Consider the following 17,500-nt stretch of genomic DNA (forward strand, 5'->3'; position numbering starts at 1 on the left):
CGCCGCCCCGCCGCCCTTGCCGTGACAACGTTGCTGTCCCTGTATTAGGACGGTGAGGAGGTTCTTGTTGGTCTTCGGATGGCCGCACCCACGGTCTATGGAGCTTCCCAGGCTAGGGGTCGAACTGGAGTTACGGCTGCTGGCCTACGCCCGAGCCGCAGCCGTGCCAGATCTGAGCCTCGTCTCAACCCCCTGCGTGAGGCGAAGGATGGAGCCCGCAACCTCATGGTTCCTGGTCAGATTCGTTTCCTCTGTGCCACGAGGGAAAGTCCTGAATCAACGATGTACGGATTTAGGACGCTATGGAGGGATGCATTGGCCGGCCCCAGGTCATATGGGGTTCCGGAGCCAGGGATCCGATCCAAGTCCCAGCTGTGGCAACGTGATTACTTGAAAGAGGACCCTTTAAAGCCGGGGTGGGGGTGGCGATGACACTGCATGCCATGGAGGTGCTCACCTGTCCTTTTTGTGGACACCTTTTCCGCGGTGGTGACAATGGATGCCCTGGCTGCCGTTCGGAAATGAAAGGTGAAGGCCAAGGTCCACGGTCCGTGGTCGGCGTGGTTCGTCTTCAAGGCCACGGATGAAGAAATGGGCTCCAGGAGGAAAGAGTCCAGGCCTTATGCCTGCCCTGCCTGGAGAATCCATGTCGCCACACAGCGATCCATCCCGATGCGTTCGTTGGTCCTGCGACGCCCCCTGCCGTAGGCTGCTTTTTATAGTCTCCGAAAAGGTCCGCCAGATGGCTCCCGGGGTGGGCCTGGGACGACCAAGTTCGGGGCCGGAAGAGGCCACTTCCAAGTGGGGGAGGAGTTACAAGTGGGCGGCAGACCTGAAGATAACCTGGAGGGGAGGAAAAAGGAGGGGAACCGTGACCGAGCGAGCCGGAGGGGAGGGGAGGGGAGGGACGATGGGATGGCACCATCGGGAGTCCTGCTCAAAGAATTGGAGCCTCCTTGAGACATGCGACCACATCCATCATTCCAGAGGGAATGGAAGCATCTTCCCCATGGTTGTACAATGATACATGTCCTTCAGAGTCCCTGAGAAAAAAAGGAATACAAGGCAAGATTTTGTCCGTGGAGGGAAGGGGGGGGGGGGGGGAGAACAGAGGCTCCAGACTTTGGATCTCTTGGCACAGGGGCCTCCTGCGCCGTATGGAAAGGACTGTTCCTAGGGTGCTCTCAGAATGGGATTTCTGGGTCCCACGAACCTTGTGTGTTGGACAAAGAGGCAGAAAGAGGGGTTCCCGGCTGGAAAGCCCAAACCACAGCTCTTCAGATGGGTAGGGAAGGGCAGACAGACTTCCGGCCCCAAGCAGTGATCTGGACCTCCAGAGGCCTTAGGACGACTTCACTGAGAACACGCAGAATCCGACCCAGCCACAGCGTCCTCTATACCTAGCTCTGTTTCACTTTCTCTGTCTCTCTCCCCTCCTCCTCTTTCTCCCTCTGATTCTGCCTCTCACTGTCTGCCTATCCTCCGTCCCTCCCTGTCTGTCTCTGTCTCTCTCCCTCACAAGCACACCACCGCGGGTCCCCCCCCTCCCCCCCCTTCTTTCTCCCCCCCCCCCCCCCCCCCCCGGCATATGCTATTATCCTTTTCCTTAAGACTGTGATTTACATGCCATGGAGTCTCCCTTCCCCAGGGAAACCTACAGTGCCTTTGTCCTTAAAAGAGGCAGGGGATGGTGGGGCTGAGGGCAGACATTATTTGAACAGGTGTGAGGACATACATAGGTCTACTGCCTCGGACTGAGGCCATTCTGAAGCTTTTCGGGGGCGTGGGAGATCACACTGTTCCCGGTGCGTGCGTGTGTGTGTGTGTGTGTGTGTGCGCGCGCGCGTGCAGGTGTGTGGGGAGGGAACCCGAATGGGGCACCCCCAGACCGACCGCTTCGGCTTTGGCGCTGGCATGTGGAGGATCTGGAATCCAGGGCCCTCTGGAAAGGACGGATGTGAGACGGACACCCTCTTCTTCCCGTCTTGAAAGCAGGAGAAAAACCTTCCTCTAGAAGCCCAAGTTCAAAGCCAGCTGTTTCAAGGAACGTCTGCCTCTGGCAAGGGGGAGGGGGAGGGCGAGGGCGAGGGGGCGGCCTGGAGGCAGCCTGGAGCACCCACGGCATGCATTCAGAAACCTCGTGCATCTCTCTTCCGGTGCTATCTTTGGGGGGACGTGGTACTCTTGGGCAAGTCCTCCGAACGATAGTGGAAACAAACATCTGTCTTCTCTCCCACACCTGGTGAATGCAGACAGACACACTGGAAGAGCACCCACCCTCCCTTTTCCCCCAAAGGACTCTTGTCACTGTACAGACGGGGGGGGGGGGGGGTGGCCCACGGGGGTGTCACACGCAGTCTTGGTGGCTCGTCTATGTTTCCAATCCGCCCAGGCAGTGCAGGCGGCCACCACTGCTGCTGCCACCTCTCACCGATCGTTCATCCTGTCCGTCAGTGCTATGACAGCACTAAGCTCTTCAGGGAGAAAATGCTCCCTGCCTTTCCTCTCGGAGGGCACACTGAGGGCACCCACTCCCATTAACAAAGTTTATTCACCTTGACAGGAAGAAAAGAGCTTGGGGTTTTTCACACCGCTGCAGATGACACTTTCCTACCGACTCTGGAATTCTCTTGCTCATTCTCCGGTGGGCCCGCCCCCCCATTTCAGGAGAGGGTGTTTGGTTCTGGGTTGGGGTGCGTGTGTGCGCGCGCGTGTGTGTGTGTGTGCGTGTGGGTGTGTCTGTGTCTTGCTTTTTCATTTTATTGGAATACAGTTGACTGACAAAGTTGTATGAACTTACAGGGTTGTTTCTGGGTGTTCGTCATGGCAGTGAAAGGAAACACCAGGATTTCCCTAGAAAGCCATCCCGTTCACCTGATCGGTGGCATGGAGGACATTCACATCCTCCTTGAGTTTCGCATTTGAAAGTGAGGGGCGGGTGCGTGCAGCAGGTCCCCCACCCCCACCCCACCCCGCGCCCCGAACGTGCCTCCCGCAGTGGCACTAGGAGTGTGTGCAATGAAAGGGACAGGACACCAGACACCAGAGGACCATTCTGACCCTCCTTTCCTTCTCTCTTCAGAAAGCAGGAAATAAATCTCTTGGGTGAAAGAAAAGTGTGCTCCCTGCCACGAAATTTGGGGGGGGGGGGTGTCGGGTTGGCGATAAGGACTTCACTGCTCCCATGGCTCCTGCAATGTTCACGAATCCTCCAAATCCTCAAGGCAAGATGGTTCACAACCAATACATGAGCGAGCTGTCAGAGACACCAGGGACTGAAACACTCCGTATTAGGGAGGGGTCCTCACTCACTTTCATGCAAAGGCAGCCACAACAGCAGCCTTTTCAAAGATGGCTGCAGGCAAGGGGGTGGGGGAGATGATGGAGAAAGTGGTGGTGGCGGCGGCGGCGGCGGCGGCGGCGGCGTGGCAGACTTGGATCACGTCCATTATGTTCATTCAACAAACAGTCGGGGCGATGGGAGAATGGCCGCTTGGTGGTCTGGGTTTCTCCAGGCTCCCTGGCCCACTCCCTGCCCCACACCCCCAACCCCCCACACCCCCTTGGACATGGGCAGGAAGGTTTCTAGAGAAGGCAGTGCCTGACCTGCTGGCTCTGTCACCCTGGGGGGAGAACATTTCGGAGAGTCGCCAGAGGCTTCAGACTTCCTACCCCTCTCCCTCCCCCACTCTGAACCCTGGTAACTAGACTTCATTCAACCGACACTTAGGATGGGTCATCCAACTGTTCTCTCATGAAGGAAGGAAGGAAGGAAGGAAGGAAAGAAGGAAGGAAGGTCGGTCGGTGGGTAGGTGGGTGTGTTTTCTGCGTGGGGTGAAGCCTTCCCTCCCTCGATGCAAGCCTGATATCCTCACCTGTCACAGAGACTGGACCCCTAAAAAACTACTGTGTCCGGTTTTCTCCCATTTAGGGGGTTCCAGAGTGTGTGTGTGTGTGCGTGTGCGTGTGCGTGTGCGTGTGTGCGTGCGTGCGTGCGTGCGTGTGTGTGTGTGTGTGTGTGTGTGTTGAGGGCCACACCCACGGCATATGGAGGTTCCCAGATGACGGATCGAATCGGAGGCTTTAGCTGCTGACCTCCTACACCACAGAAACAGGAATGCCAGGTCCGAGCCGCGTCTGGGACCAACACCACAGCTCACGGCAACACCGGATCCTTTACCCACTGAGCGAGGTGGACAGGCATCGAACCTGCAACCTCATGGTTCCTGGTCGGACTCATTTCCACTGCGCCATGGCGGGAACTCTGCTTTGTGGTTTTGGCGTTTGGATTCCAGAAGGTGGCGTAGGGGTCCCTGTTCGTCGTCTATTGGATAGAGACTCTTTTGTGTGTGTATATGTTCATCCCATCCTCCTCATGGATCCCTCTCCCCCGCCCTCATGATTTCTTTTCCCCCCTCTGCTTTTTAGGGCTGCCCTCGTGGCATATGGAAGTTCCCAAGCGAGGGGTTGAATCGGAGCTACGGCTGCTGGCCTACGCCACAGGCACAGCCATGTGGGATCCGAGCCGCGTCTGCGACCGACACCACAGCTCACGGCACTGCCTGCCGGATCCTTACCGCCCCCCTGAGCGAGGCCAGGGATCGAACCCACACCCTTCCCTGCAAAGGTTCCTCGTCGGATGCGCTTCCATGGTGCCACGACAGGAACTCCCCCGTGATGGTTTTTTTTCACGCTGGTGTTCCCACCCACAAGGAAGGAATGGCCCAATATTCTGGAATCACCTAGAGGGGAAAAGACGCTGAAAAAGAACGGAGGGATAGATGGATGTAGATGGATCACTGAATCCCCTTGACTGTACACCTGAAACGAACACAACATTGTAAGCAAGCCCACTGTATGCCGAGCTAAAGCAACAACAACAACCAACAACCACAACAACCACAACAAACTTACATCTTAAAAAAAAAAAAAAAAAAAAAAAAAAAGATGTCCCCTGCAGTTCCCATCAGGGCTCAGCGGTAATGAACCCGACTAGGATCCGTGAGGATGTGGGTTCGATCCCTCCCCTGGCCTCGCTTGGTGGGTTAAGGATCCCGCGTTGCTGTGGCTGTGGGGTAGGCCCGCAGCTACAGCTCTGATTCGACCGTGAGTCTGGGAACTTCCATAGGGCTGGGGCGTGGGCATTAAAAAAAGATATACTATATGCATACTATATACATATGTAGGAGTTCCCGTCATGGCTGGACGAATCCGACTAGGAGGCCTGAGGGTGCGGGTTCGATCCCTGGCCTCGCTCGTTGGGTTCAGGATCGGGTGTTGCCGTGAGCTCTGGTGTAGGTCGCAGACAGGGCTCGGATCCCGCGTTGTGCTGGCTCTGGTGTAGGCCGGTGGCTACGGCTCCGATTGGACCCCTAGCCTGGGAACCTCCATGTGCCATGGGTGCAGCCCTAGAAACAGAAAATAACTACGTGTGTGTGTGTGTGTGTGTGTGTGTGTGTGTGTGTGTGTGTGTATACAGATAGATATAGATATATAGATATAGATATATCACCTAAAGGCCCAGGACTAGAGAAAGCATTGGGTCATTAGGATCTAAGAATCTTCTCCCCGCCCCCCAAATCCATCCATCCATCCATCCATCCAACCCACCCTCCCTCCCTCCCTCCCTCCCTCCCTCTCTCCATCTTTCACTTTTCCTGATAAAGACAAAGGGACAAAAATTGTTTGTTTGGTTGTTTCTTTGTTTGTTCGTTTTTTTCTCAAAAGTTGTACATCTACTTTGTAACTTATACCTCTGTCAGAGGGATGGAGAATCCTTGACCTTTTCCTCCCTACCCAAATCCTTCCAGAAATCAGAAACTCAGTGGCTGGAAAACTGGACTGGATCCTGAAGTTTTTCCAGTTGCCTTCCATCTCTGGCTACAACTCTCTTCATCAGCGTTTCCCATTTTCTCCCACCCTTTGGACCTGGCATCCTTGCGGATGAGAACACGTATCGCTTGTCCCGAGGCCCTGAAAACGGAAGCCCGTGGAGTCCCTCGATGAACACATCAGAGAAATGGTCTCTGAGAGTGAAACCATCACCCTGTGTTCATTTCTCTAAGAGCCCCTCGGAAAGTTGGCCCCAACACCTGACGGCATTCTCAGAGGGGCCTTTCAAAAGACTGAAGGGGCGTTCCCGTCATGGCTCCGTGGTGAGCGAATCCGACTAGGAACCGTGAGGTTGTGGGTTCGATCCCTGCCCTCACTCAGTGGGTTAAGGATCCAGCGTTGCCGTGAGCTGTGGTGTCGGTCGCAGACACGGCTCAGATCCCACGTTGCTGTGGCTCTGGCGTAGGCTGGCAGCTATGGCTCCGATTCGACCCCTAGCCTGGGAACCTCCATATGCCATGGGAGCGGCCCAAGAAATGGCAAAAAGACAAAACAAACAAACAAACAAACAAACCGAGAAAACAAAAGACTGAAGGGACTTTCCCCTCTCCCTCTCTCTTCCCTCTGTCTCTCTCTGTCTCACTCACTGTCTCTGTCTGTCTCTCTGTGTCTCTCTCACACGTACACGCACACACACACAGAGTCACCGGCTCCGTTCTTCATATGTAACAGTTTGAAAGTTCCAGGAAAGTTTGGCAGCCCAAACCGGCCTTGGTACTCCAGCTCCAATTAAGTCTCAGAGACAGAGTTTTGGGTGAAGCATAAAGAACAGCTTTATTGCTTTGCCAGGCTAAGGAGGCCACAGCAGGCTAAGGACCTCAAAACTGTGTCCTCCCTTGAGAGGGGATAGCAAGGGGTTCTATAGGTTTAGCTTAATGGTGGGCATGGGGGTGGCGGAGCTGTCTAGAAGCATCAGGGTGCTTGCATTCTCCCTGGATAGGAGATTAGGATAGACCATTTCAAAGTCATCAAGGCTGGAGTCAGGTGGTCCATGGAATGTTTCTAGTGTCTTTGGGGTTATGGCATTTTGACCTTCTCTCCGGAGTGAAGATTGCTCATCCACGGGGTGGGGGGGGGGGCGCAATCCTTAGGGAGTGTTTCAAGGGTAGAGAAAACACCAGGTTCACTACAACTCTGACTCGACAGTAGTCATTAGTCATAAGTTCGTGGGCCAAGGCAAGCCATAACCTAATGGAGACTATTTCAAAGTAGCTTTTAGCTGTAACAATGTCTCTGGCTCCAACACACCAGCACTCCCGGGCTTGAGCTTGGTTTCAGTTTCAGAGGAGGGAACTCTGGCTCCAAGGATTAACCCCTTCGTTCCTTTGGTTTCTGTGGGCCTGGTTCGGGGAGCCCATCCACATCACCGCCTTTTGAGAGGCCATCTGACAACTGTTTCACCAAAGCGACGTCATCTCAAAACAAGGAAACCAGTTCCATAAATGGAGGATCTCTCCCTTCCCCCTCCCTCCCTCTCCTTCTCACTCTCCTCTACCCACAGCTCATGGCAACGTGGGATTCGTAACCCAGTGAGCGAGGCTGAGCATGGAACCTGCCACCTCATGGTTCCTAGTTGCATTTATTTCCACTTCTGCACCACGATGGGACCTCCCCAGCTCAGTTTTTCACACGTGAGGTTTCCCGGGACGTTTCGGAGGAGGCGGACCCCAAACGTGTCTCCATGCCCTGTGTGGGTGATTCCTGTGAGGTAAAATGACTTAAGGACCGGCCCACACCAAAGGGACACTCTGGCCCTCCTTTCTGGCCCCCAGACAGCAGGAGATGAAAATCTCCTCCTCGTGCAAAGGAAGATGGCAAGTGAAGATGTCCATTCCCACACCAAGGCCAACATGCTCCAGAAGTTTTGCGGGGTTTCCCGGGTTGGGAAATGGCGGGGGCTCCTTTGGCCTGACACGAGGCGAGTTTCGTGCACACATCCTCCCCCACCCCCCTCCATGCAGTCTGCGAGGGGCAGCCTGAGGGTAGGGAAATTGGGGAAAGAGGGGAAAAAAAACACTTTCCCTAAAGAGAAGCTCCAGGAAAAGTCACCACCTCTGACTTGACTGGAGAGTTTCTGCATTTGAATGAAGTGATTGAACCCAGGCCCTGAGGCCTGGATCTTCCTGATCTCCCCTCCCCCCCTTCCCGGGCGTGAGTCCAGGCGATTTGGGAAGCGAGAGGCGGCGCAGCAGGGATGGCGGCCGGGGGTGGGGGGTGGGGCGGGCAGCTGGGGCCGGGAGTGGGGGGGTGCGGGACTAATGAACCAGCGCCTGCCTGCCTGCCTGCCTGCCTGCCTGCCTGCCTGCCTGAACGAGCCCCTCCCCTCCCCCCCCACCCCCTCCCCACGCCCACCCGCCTGAGGGCGGGGATGGGGCCTGAGAGCTACGGGAAACTTCTTTGCTAGCTACTTGTCAGGGAGTGATCCCAGCTCAAAGTCCCTTTGCTTATTTCGGAACAAGGTCTGAGTCTCAGCTAGTACAGAGTTTCTGAATGTCTCGGCACATGGACTGGCCTGCACCAAACAAGCAGACAGGAAGAAAAATGAACACACAGAAACCCAGCTGGTCTCCTTCTCCCAGAGTCTCTCTTGGAGAAATTACCTTAAGCTCAGTGACTTTGCCCCGTCTCCCTCTGGTGCAAAGCCATCCCTGGAGGAGCCAGGTCTTACATGAGCAGGGCAGGGCAGGGCAGCACCACCCAGGTGAGCTGGAGAGTGGAGAGTCAAGTTGATAGATACCCCAAATGTGGCTGGCCAGGGGTCTGGGTTAGCATTCCGTGTGAACTCACACACCCAGGCACCTAGCACCGATTTCCCCATGTTCTTCCGACCGTGATTCTCACTCTTCTTCTGTCCCCCCCCCCCCCCCACCTTCGGCTTTTTGCCTTTTCTAGGGCCGCTCCTGCGGCATATGGAAGTTCCCCTGCCAGGGGTCCAATCGGAGCTGTAGCCGCTGGCCTACACCAGAGCCACAGCAACGCGGGATCTGAGCCACATCTGCAACCTGCACCACAGCTCACGGCAATGCTGGATCCTTAACCCACTGAGCAAGGCCAGGGATGGAACCTGCAACCTCATGGTTCCTAGTCAGATTCATTAACCACTGAGCCACAATGGGAACTCTGACTCTCCCTCTTCCCTGCCTGATACCTTAAGAGCCTGATCGTTTGTGGGGAAATGAAATCCCAGCTGGCAAGAGCCACCTTATCTTCCCAGCACACGAGAAAAGAATAGGCGCAGGCTCACATCCATCTTATGTTTCTATGCCTTGCCCTGGCCCCACCGTTTCAGAAAGCTGTGTCCCTCCACCTGTCAAAAGCCAAAGCCCAGGAGTTCCCGTCGTGGAATAGTGGAAAGGAATCCAACCAGGAACCATGAGGTTGCAGGTTCGATCCCAGGCCTTCCACAGTGGGTTTAGGATCTGGTGGCATCACCTTGCGCTGCGGTGTAGGTTGCAGACGCAGCTTGGATATGATGGTGCTTGTGACTGTGGCATACGCCCCAGCAGTTGTAGGTCTGATTCGGCCCCTAGCCCGGGAACCTCCATATGATGCGGGGGGGGGGGGGGGGTAGGGGGTAGGGGGAGGCTGCAGCCAAAGCCCAAGGAAGAAAGACAATCAGAATGTTGCGTGGAACTCCTGGAGACTTAACAGCCACCACCAGTCATGACCATGGCTGTCAACCGACACCAGAGCCAAAGAAATGTCGGATCAAATAGGAACCTGCCACTTACACCAGTACTCACCACAATGCAGGACCACAAAAACAAAGGAACAAGAAACCAAAACTAAATAATTGCCCAGGAGCAGCAGGTGCAGGAAAACCATGCTGACTCTCACCCCCCAGAAGCCAGAGGTAACCTATTTATCACCCCACACGCACACACCTCAGCACCACCAGCACCAGCACCCCACCCCCCCACCCCAGGATCGAATCTGCATCCTCGTGGGTGCTCCTCAGCTTTGTTACCAATGAGCCACAATGGGATCTCCCCAATCCAGGTTTTTATGTTTCTTTTTTTTTTTTTTTTTTTACCCTTGCTTTCTTCGGGTGGCACTCACGGCACACGGAGGTTCCCAGGCTAGGGAATCAGAGCTTGAGCCACTGGCCTACACCACAGACACAGCAACACCAGGTCCGATCTGTGTCTGCAACCTACACCACAGTTCAGGGCAATGCCAGATCTTTCACCCACTGAGCGAGGCCAGGGATCAAACCAGCACTCTCATGGATGCTAGTCAGATTCCTACCTGCTGAGTCACAATGGGAACTCCACTAAATACATAAATTTTTTCAAAGAGAGAGAGAGAGGGAGGGAGAGTGTGTGTGTGTGTGTGTGTGTGAGAGAGAGAGAGAGAGAGAGAGAGAGAGAGAGAGAGAAGGTCTGGTATCACTTGGGGAAAAATAAAATTATGCTTGGAGAAAAATATCTGTCCCTAGAGATCATTCACAATGGCTTGCTCTGCCTGTTCATTTCTCTCTTTCTTCCCTTTTCTTTTTTCCTTCCTTTTCTTTTCCTTTCGCATCTGTCTGTGCCGTGTGTGTGTGTGTGTGTGTGTGTGTGTGTGTGTGTGTAGTCTTCTTTTAGGGCTTCACATGTGCCATTTTGTAGGTTCCCAGGTTAGGGGTCAATGCTAGTCGGGTTCGTTTCCACCGAGCCACAACGGGAATTCCTGCCTTGTGTTTCTTTATCTTTGTTCTGTTACTAGGTGCTAGGGATTCCTTTTTGTTAAGTCCAGTCACTTAAATAAGGGTGTTTGCAGGGTTGCCTAAAGCATCAAAAATGTATTTTCTCATTAAATATTGGAATGTGGGGAGTTCCTGTTGTGGCTCAGTGGTAACAAACCCGACTAGTATCCATGTATGCCGGTTCGAACCCTGGTTTGGGAACTTCCGTATGCCACAGTTATGGCTCTAAAAAATCCTCTCTCTCTCTCTCTCTCTCTCTCTCTCTCTCTCTCTCTCTCTCGATAATATACACATACACACACACATCCATACGTACATACCTATGTACACGTATACATATACATTGGAATTTGGTCTGCCATCGATGAGATGCTCCCTCTTTGTGTGTTGTTCATTTTGTTTTTTGTTTTTTAGGAGTGCACCCTTGGGATATGGAAGTTCCCTGGGCTAGGGGTCGAAGAATCGGAGCTGTAGCTGCTGGCCTGCACCTCAGCCAGAGCTATGCCCTGCCAGATCACCCGATCTGAGCTGAGCGGCCACGTCTGTCACCTACACCTACCTCCCCCTGAATGAAGACGTATTTTCAATACATCTCAAGTGGAGAAAAACTTGCTAAAAATCACTTTATTTGTCATGGAAACCATATCTTCTAGCAGACATGGCACAAAAGCCAGTGTTTATGGTCATCACACCACAGACATCAGAATTCCAAGCTTCTAGGGGTTTCTGGGGGCGGGGGGTGTGTCCCCAGGGCCTGTGGAAGTTCCATGCCCGCCGCCACTGCCACTGACTGCTGCCGCCCCTCTGCCACCACCCAGGGATCCTTCGCCCTGGGTGGGTGGGGGGAGGGAGAGGGTATCTCAGCAGAAACGATCTTATCTTACGGGGTTTATGGGTGGCTAGAAGCATGTGGTTCTGTTCATGTCATGCTCGAGGTTTCGGTTTTTGCCCTCCTACCTACCCAATGGTCGGCAGATGGAATTCTTCTGGTTTTCTCTGGCCATCCCTCTCCTCGAACTCACGGGTCCAGTTTTTCTCCCACATTTGACTTTTCCGGGAGATCCACAAAAGGAAGCGCCAACCCTTGACATCCACCGACAAGAGATCACCACCCTCTGCCCCTCTTTAGCCCCTTCTCATCCTCATGCCTGCCTGCACACATCGGAGACATTTCCAAGTGCCCAGGAGGATCCTTGGACCCTGACACCTCGAAATCTTCCCTGAGCAGCAGTGCTCGGGACTCAGACCTGGGGTTTATCACGGGCTCCAACCACGACCTTTGGTTTTCCTGGGCTGGGAGATCGGTTTCATGAGATGGAACCGGCTGCGGATTCAGCTTCTGGATCTGGAATGTGAAACGTTGTACACGACTTTTTTCAAGGCATGACTGTAGGGGAACGAAACCTTGCCCCCCCCCCCCCAACCCGCCACATCCCAGATGTCACATGAGCACGGGGAGGAATTCTGTGGAGCTGGAAACAACCATGACCCAAAAGAACACAGGAAGGAATTCCTGTCATGGCGCGGCGGAAACGAATCGGACTAGGAATCACGAGGTGGCAGGTTTGATCCCTGACCTCGCTCAGGGGTTTAAGGATCTGGCATTTTTCCGCGAGCTGTGGCATAAGGTCTCAGATGTGGCTCGGATCCCGCCGTTGCTGTGGCTGTGGCTCAGGCTAGCAGATGCAGCTCCGATTCAACACCAAGCGTGCGCGCGCGCGGGGTGGGGGGGGGGTGGGGGGGGAAGGGAAGCAAACCTCCTAAGAACGACGAAAGTGCAGTTAGGAAACAGAAAATGATGATCCCGGAAGTCCACTTGAATGTGGTTGGGAATCATGCATAGGACCACACCGCCACCGTGTGAGAGACCAGTGCAAGACAGCTGAACAATACAAAGCGGGGTGGGGGGGGGGGGTGCTTGGCGGGGGTTGGAGGAGGAGGAGGAGGAGGAGGAGGAGGAGGAGGAGGAGGAGGAGGAGGAGGAGGAGGAGGAGGAGGAGGAGGAGGAGGTGGGGGGAGACGGCGGCACTGGTGGTGGGCAAAGGTGCCTCTGGGCGAGGACTTTGGTGACCATATTCTCATGGCAGGCTTGAGAGCCCAAAAGATGACATGGTGGAGGCTGAAGTTAAATTTGGTCAAAAGGAAAACAACCATGAGAAAAGATGCGTCCACCCACACATAGAAAAGATATCGTGCCAAGAATGGGAGCCCTGTTCCAATGGCTCTTCCTGGGATTGTGGGAAATGAATCGATAGCAAGAAGATGCTTTCACATCCATGTCTTCAATGACTCCTGTACTAAGTGCGTCGTGGTTTTGCCAGTTTGGCAGAGTTGTGGAATGTCATCCGGCAATTGCATCTCCCCTGCCCAACCAGCAAGATGGAGTTGTTCTTTTTTTTTTTTTTTTTTTCCTGCTGCACTGCCTTTCCTGTGCCAGGGATCGAACTTGAGGCTCAGCTGTGACCTAGGCACAGCGGGAACTCCGAGATGGATTTCTTTTTCCTTCTTTTTCTTTCCTTCCTTCCTTTCTTCCTTTCTTTCTTTTCTCTCTCTCTCTTTCTTTTTCTTTTCTTTCTTTCTTTCTCTTTCCTTCCTTTCTTTCTCCTTTCTTTTTCTTTCTTTCTTTCTTTCTTTCTTTCTTTCTTTCTTTCTTTCTTTCTTTCTTTCTCTCTCTCTCTCTCTCTCTCTATCTTTCTCTTTCCTTCCTTTCTTTCTTTCTCTTTCTTTCTCTCTCTCTCTCTCTCTCTCTCTCTTTCTTTCTCTTTTCTTTCTTTCTTTCTTTCTTTCCTTCTCTCTCTCTCTCTCTCTCTCTCTCTTTCTGGTTTTTTTTTGGGGGGGAGCCACACCCGCAGCACATGGAGGTTCCCAGGCTAGGGGTCAGTTCGGAGCCTTACCTGCCGGCCTACACCACAGGCACAGCCACGCGGGATCCGAGCCGCGTCTGTGACAGACACCACAGCTCACGGCAATGCCAGATCCTTAACCCAACAAGTGAGCCAGGGATCAAACCTGCAACCTCATGGTTCCTGGTCGGATTTGTTTCCACTACCCCAGGATGGCAATCCTGAGACTTGCAAAGTTTATTGTTTGTTTCGGGTTTTCTCCACCCCCTCTCCCTCCTGTTTCAGCTTTATGTTTTACTTTTTGGCCACACACACGGGCAGCAAGTGGAAGTTTTTCCTGAGCCAGAGATGGAACCTGCACCACACAGGGGCAACCAGAGCCACCGCGGTGAGAAAGCAGGAGCCTTGACCCTGTTGGTCGTGGGCTTCCTTCTTCTTCTTCATCTGTTGTTGTTTTTTGGGTTTTTTTTGGGGGGGGGGTTGTTTTCCTTTTTTTGTTTTGTTTTGTTTTGTTTTGGATGAGATTTCAGTTCACCCCCCCACACATACACACACACTCATAGTGTTGCGTTGTACTTTCCCTCCGTTGTGGTTGGTCAGTCATGCTGAAATCCATGTTTCTATGACCTGACCACCAGAGCATTTGCCCCAGGCAGCCATTTGTTCTCTTTGGACTTTGTCTCAGTCTATGCAGAGAGAGATTTTCATTTCCACTTTCCTAGGATCGACTGTATCCTTCTCTCCCTTCCTAAGCTTCTGGGCTTTGCTTGTCTGCTTTTGACAGACCGTCTCCGTCGGTAAGGGTGGCAGGTATACCGACTCCTGCGTTGTCGTTCTCCGAGAGCTTGCCGGGTTTCGTTTTTGCCAGTCCCCGCCTACCCTCCCGCCCTCCCTCTCTCCCTCCCTCCTCCAGCTCCGTGCAGGGAGGTGGGGTGGGGGTGGGGGAGAGAAGAGAAGGTGGAGGGGAACCTGAGATCTCTCTCGCTAGTGCCACCCTCACCGCGCCGGCTTCTCTCTGGAATTCCCAAGCCCAGGAAGGGACATGCTTGGGGGAGCGAGCGCGGCTCCTTCTAGGCAACAGCGAGAACCTCTTCCCAGCTCCTTCCCCGCCGCCGCCGCCGCCGCCGCCGCCGCCCCCCTCTTTCCATCTGCTGCCATCACGCCACGCAGTGCCTTGCCAGGAGGCAGCTCCGTAGTGGAAGCCTCGCGGTCGTGCAGGACGCCTGGCGCCTCGGCCCCGGGAAGAGCTCGGGCATTTGGGTGGCCGGCGCTGTGTCGTTGTGTCGCCGCCGGCCGGCCGGCCTTCCGGATCTGTCCTGGTGACGTTGGTGGCGGTTGTCGCGTGCCATCTAGTGTCCGCTTTTATATCGTCCCTTCCCTCTGCAGCTTTGGGGACCTTCGCGAGGGATGTGACTCAGCCATCCGGCCTGAGTCAGAGTTCCGGGAGGCTGGCGACACTGGCGGCGACAGCTCCGGTGGCTCAGAGGCCTGGGAGTGTCCCTCTCTCACCGGAGATTGGGCGTGCAGGCCTGTGAGGGAGTGACTGTCACCGCGCTCCCCAGGCAGGTTCTGGGGCCGCCTGGCCGGGTCGACCAGCATCCGCTCTTGCCGCTCCGGCCCCGGGGACCGACCAGGCCTGGGCCGGGCCGCCTCCCTAGCGAGGGGAGAGGGTGTGCGGCGCCCGGGACTGCCTGTGCTCGGGTGGCCTGGCCTTGTCCCGGGTCGCCCTTTGGAGCGTGAATGACTCCCGCCCGCCGTCCCTCCAGCCTCTCATCCCCGAAGTGAGGAGCGGCCCGGGCTGTGCGCTGTGAGGGCGTTGGAGGGCGCGACAGGCTCGGTGGCCGGCACGCTTGTTTCCCGGTCGTCATGCCGGCATGGGTCCCTCCCCCCCTGCCCCCCGACTGATGGCTACCGCCGGCCCGTGCGGAGTCGTACTGACGAGGTCTAGACCGGCACAAGCCGTGAGGGGTGGAGCGGAAAGGGTGGCTCGGGCCCCGGCGCCTTCCTTCGCGGGGTCCGTTCGTCGGAGGCGCCTCCGTGGAAACATTTTTTTTCCAAGTCCTGATGGATCCGGAGATGGTGGATGGTACCCCGCCGGCCCCCTGCTCCCGGGTGTGGCCGGGAAGGGTGCACCTGGGCCTGAGGCGTGCCCATGTAGGGTCCCGGTCGTTGGACAAGACTTCGTTTCCCACGCTCTCATTCCCCCCCCCCCCGCCCCCCCGCCCTCGGAGTGTTTCCCTGTCGGTCGGTCGATCTGTCGGGAGGTGGGGACCGGCCTGAGCTGGATGGTGTGTCCTGGATTTTGGGGGAGCCAAGTCCCCGTCTGGAGCTCCGGACAGACCGATACCTGCCCGCGTGGGCAAGCCGGGAAGGGCTTCCCCGGCTGGCCGGCCGGCTCCACCTCCTTCCTGTCCCTGTCCCTTCCTTGCGGTCACGCTCCCCGGGTCGACCAGATGGCCCTGAGAGCGCTGGGTCTGGCGACTCTAGGGCAGGGCTGGGGGACAAGTGTCCGGATGGGGGTTCCGGGGATACCCCCACGTCCTGTGGGTGGGCCCCGCTGCTGGGCATGGACATTTTTCGCGGCCGAAATAGGCCTTTTCTGTCACCAGGTAGATGCTGACACGATCCTCTTCAGCGCCTGTCGCTGGAGACCTTGGGCCTCTGGATGCACGTGGGGGGCTTTGGGCTTTCGGCTGCTGTCCAAGGCCTGACCCTGCCCTTTGCACCCCGCGTGGGGGCCGCTCGCCTGGGCCTGTGCGCCGGCTCTCGCTTGTGCATCCAGCTGGCCCATGCTGCGGTGTCCCCTCCGGTCTTTGGCTGACCCGAGGGCGGCAGGGCGCGTGGCCCTGTGGGGTCTTCTACCCTGTGTGCCTCCCTGCTGCGGGCACCCGGCGGCTCGGCTGGAACAACCCCACCCTGTTGGCTCCGTGCCACGTGTCAGGCATTCTCCCTCCCGGGGTTGTCAGCCGCTGTCTCTCCCCTGAGAGAGGAAGGGGAGGAGGAGGAGGAGGAGGAGGAGGGGGGGCCGGTGAAGCTGAAGCAGGCCCCCGTGGTGATTGTCTTTGCTGGCCCTCCCTCCCTCCCTCCCTCCCTCCCCTCTTCTGGGCTCTTCCCTGGCTCTGCCAGGACTGATCGATGTGGTGATGTGGCGCTCTCCTGGGCTTGGGCTTAAGCCGCGCCAGGTGAGGGACGGCCGCTCATGGTGAGTTGGGCCGCGCCTCTCATTCTGTCGCGGGCCCCTCGCTGCTCCTCCCCCACCTGCGGGTGGTGTGGGGGAAGGCAGGGGTGCGGCCTCCAGCCTGACCTCTGGTCTCCCGCCCTGCTGCCTTCGGGTGTCAGTCGGGGGGGGGGGCCTGGGTCCTTTGGGACGCAGCAGGCATTCTCGCTTTGCCTCCTTGGCGTGTGCCTTGCGAGCGGTCCCTCCCCAAAGTGGGGGGAGGCCTCCCTCGCTGCCATGCTTCGCATCCCTGCGGGTGCGTGAGCGTGCCTCCCCTGGTCCTCTGTGGTGCCCCTGGAGTACTCCGGGTTGCCTGTCAGATGCCCGAGGCCGAGCGGTGGTGTCGTTTTCCTCTCCCAGCGGTGAGTCCCCTCGGGTCCCCACTGTGGTGGTGGCGTGCCCCACGAGCAGCTTCCTAAAGCTCAGGGGAGGGGGTCGAGACGGTAAGGCAGGGGAAGCTTGTGTCCCCTCCCCGGGAGGGGCTCAGGTGGACCCCTTGTCATGGGTCTCCCTCACTGTGTGCCAGTGAGGGCAGCCCTTGGCCCTTGAGTGGCACGCCCCATGCTTCTCCCTTGACCGGGAAGGCTGCATGTGGTCGTGAGAGCGACCGCGGTGGGCCGGGAGATGTGAAGGGGGGGTCCCCGTCTGGCTTTCCGGACGTGGCATCCCTCCACCCACGTGGAAAAGTCTGAAAGGCAAGCCTGGTGGCAGCACAGACTCTTGCCCTCCCGGCTCTGACCGTGGACGCTCACATGGGCTGTGTGCTTTACCCATACCGCAGACCCCCCCCCCTTCTGACTTCCCACTTTTTGGGAGTGTTCCCACTCCCGTGGGTCCCCGAAGGGGCGAGCGATGGTGTGT

Source organism: Sus scrofa, chromosome 8 (genome assembly GCF_054392235.1).
Source record: "Sus scrofa isolate SSC_HxYL_T2T_F1_AM1 chromosome 8, Sscrofa_HxYL_maternal_Yorkshire_Landrace_v2.0, whole genome shotgun sequence".
NCBI lineage: Eukaryota > Metazoa > Chordata > Mammalia > Artiodactyla > Suidae > Sus > Sus scrofa.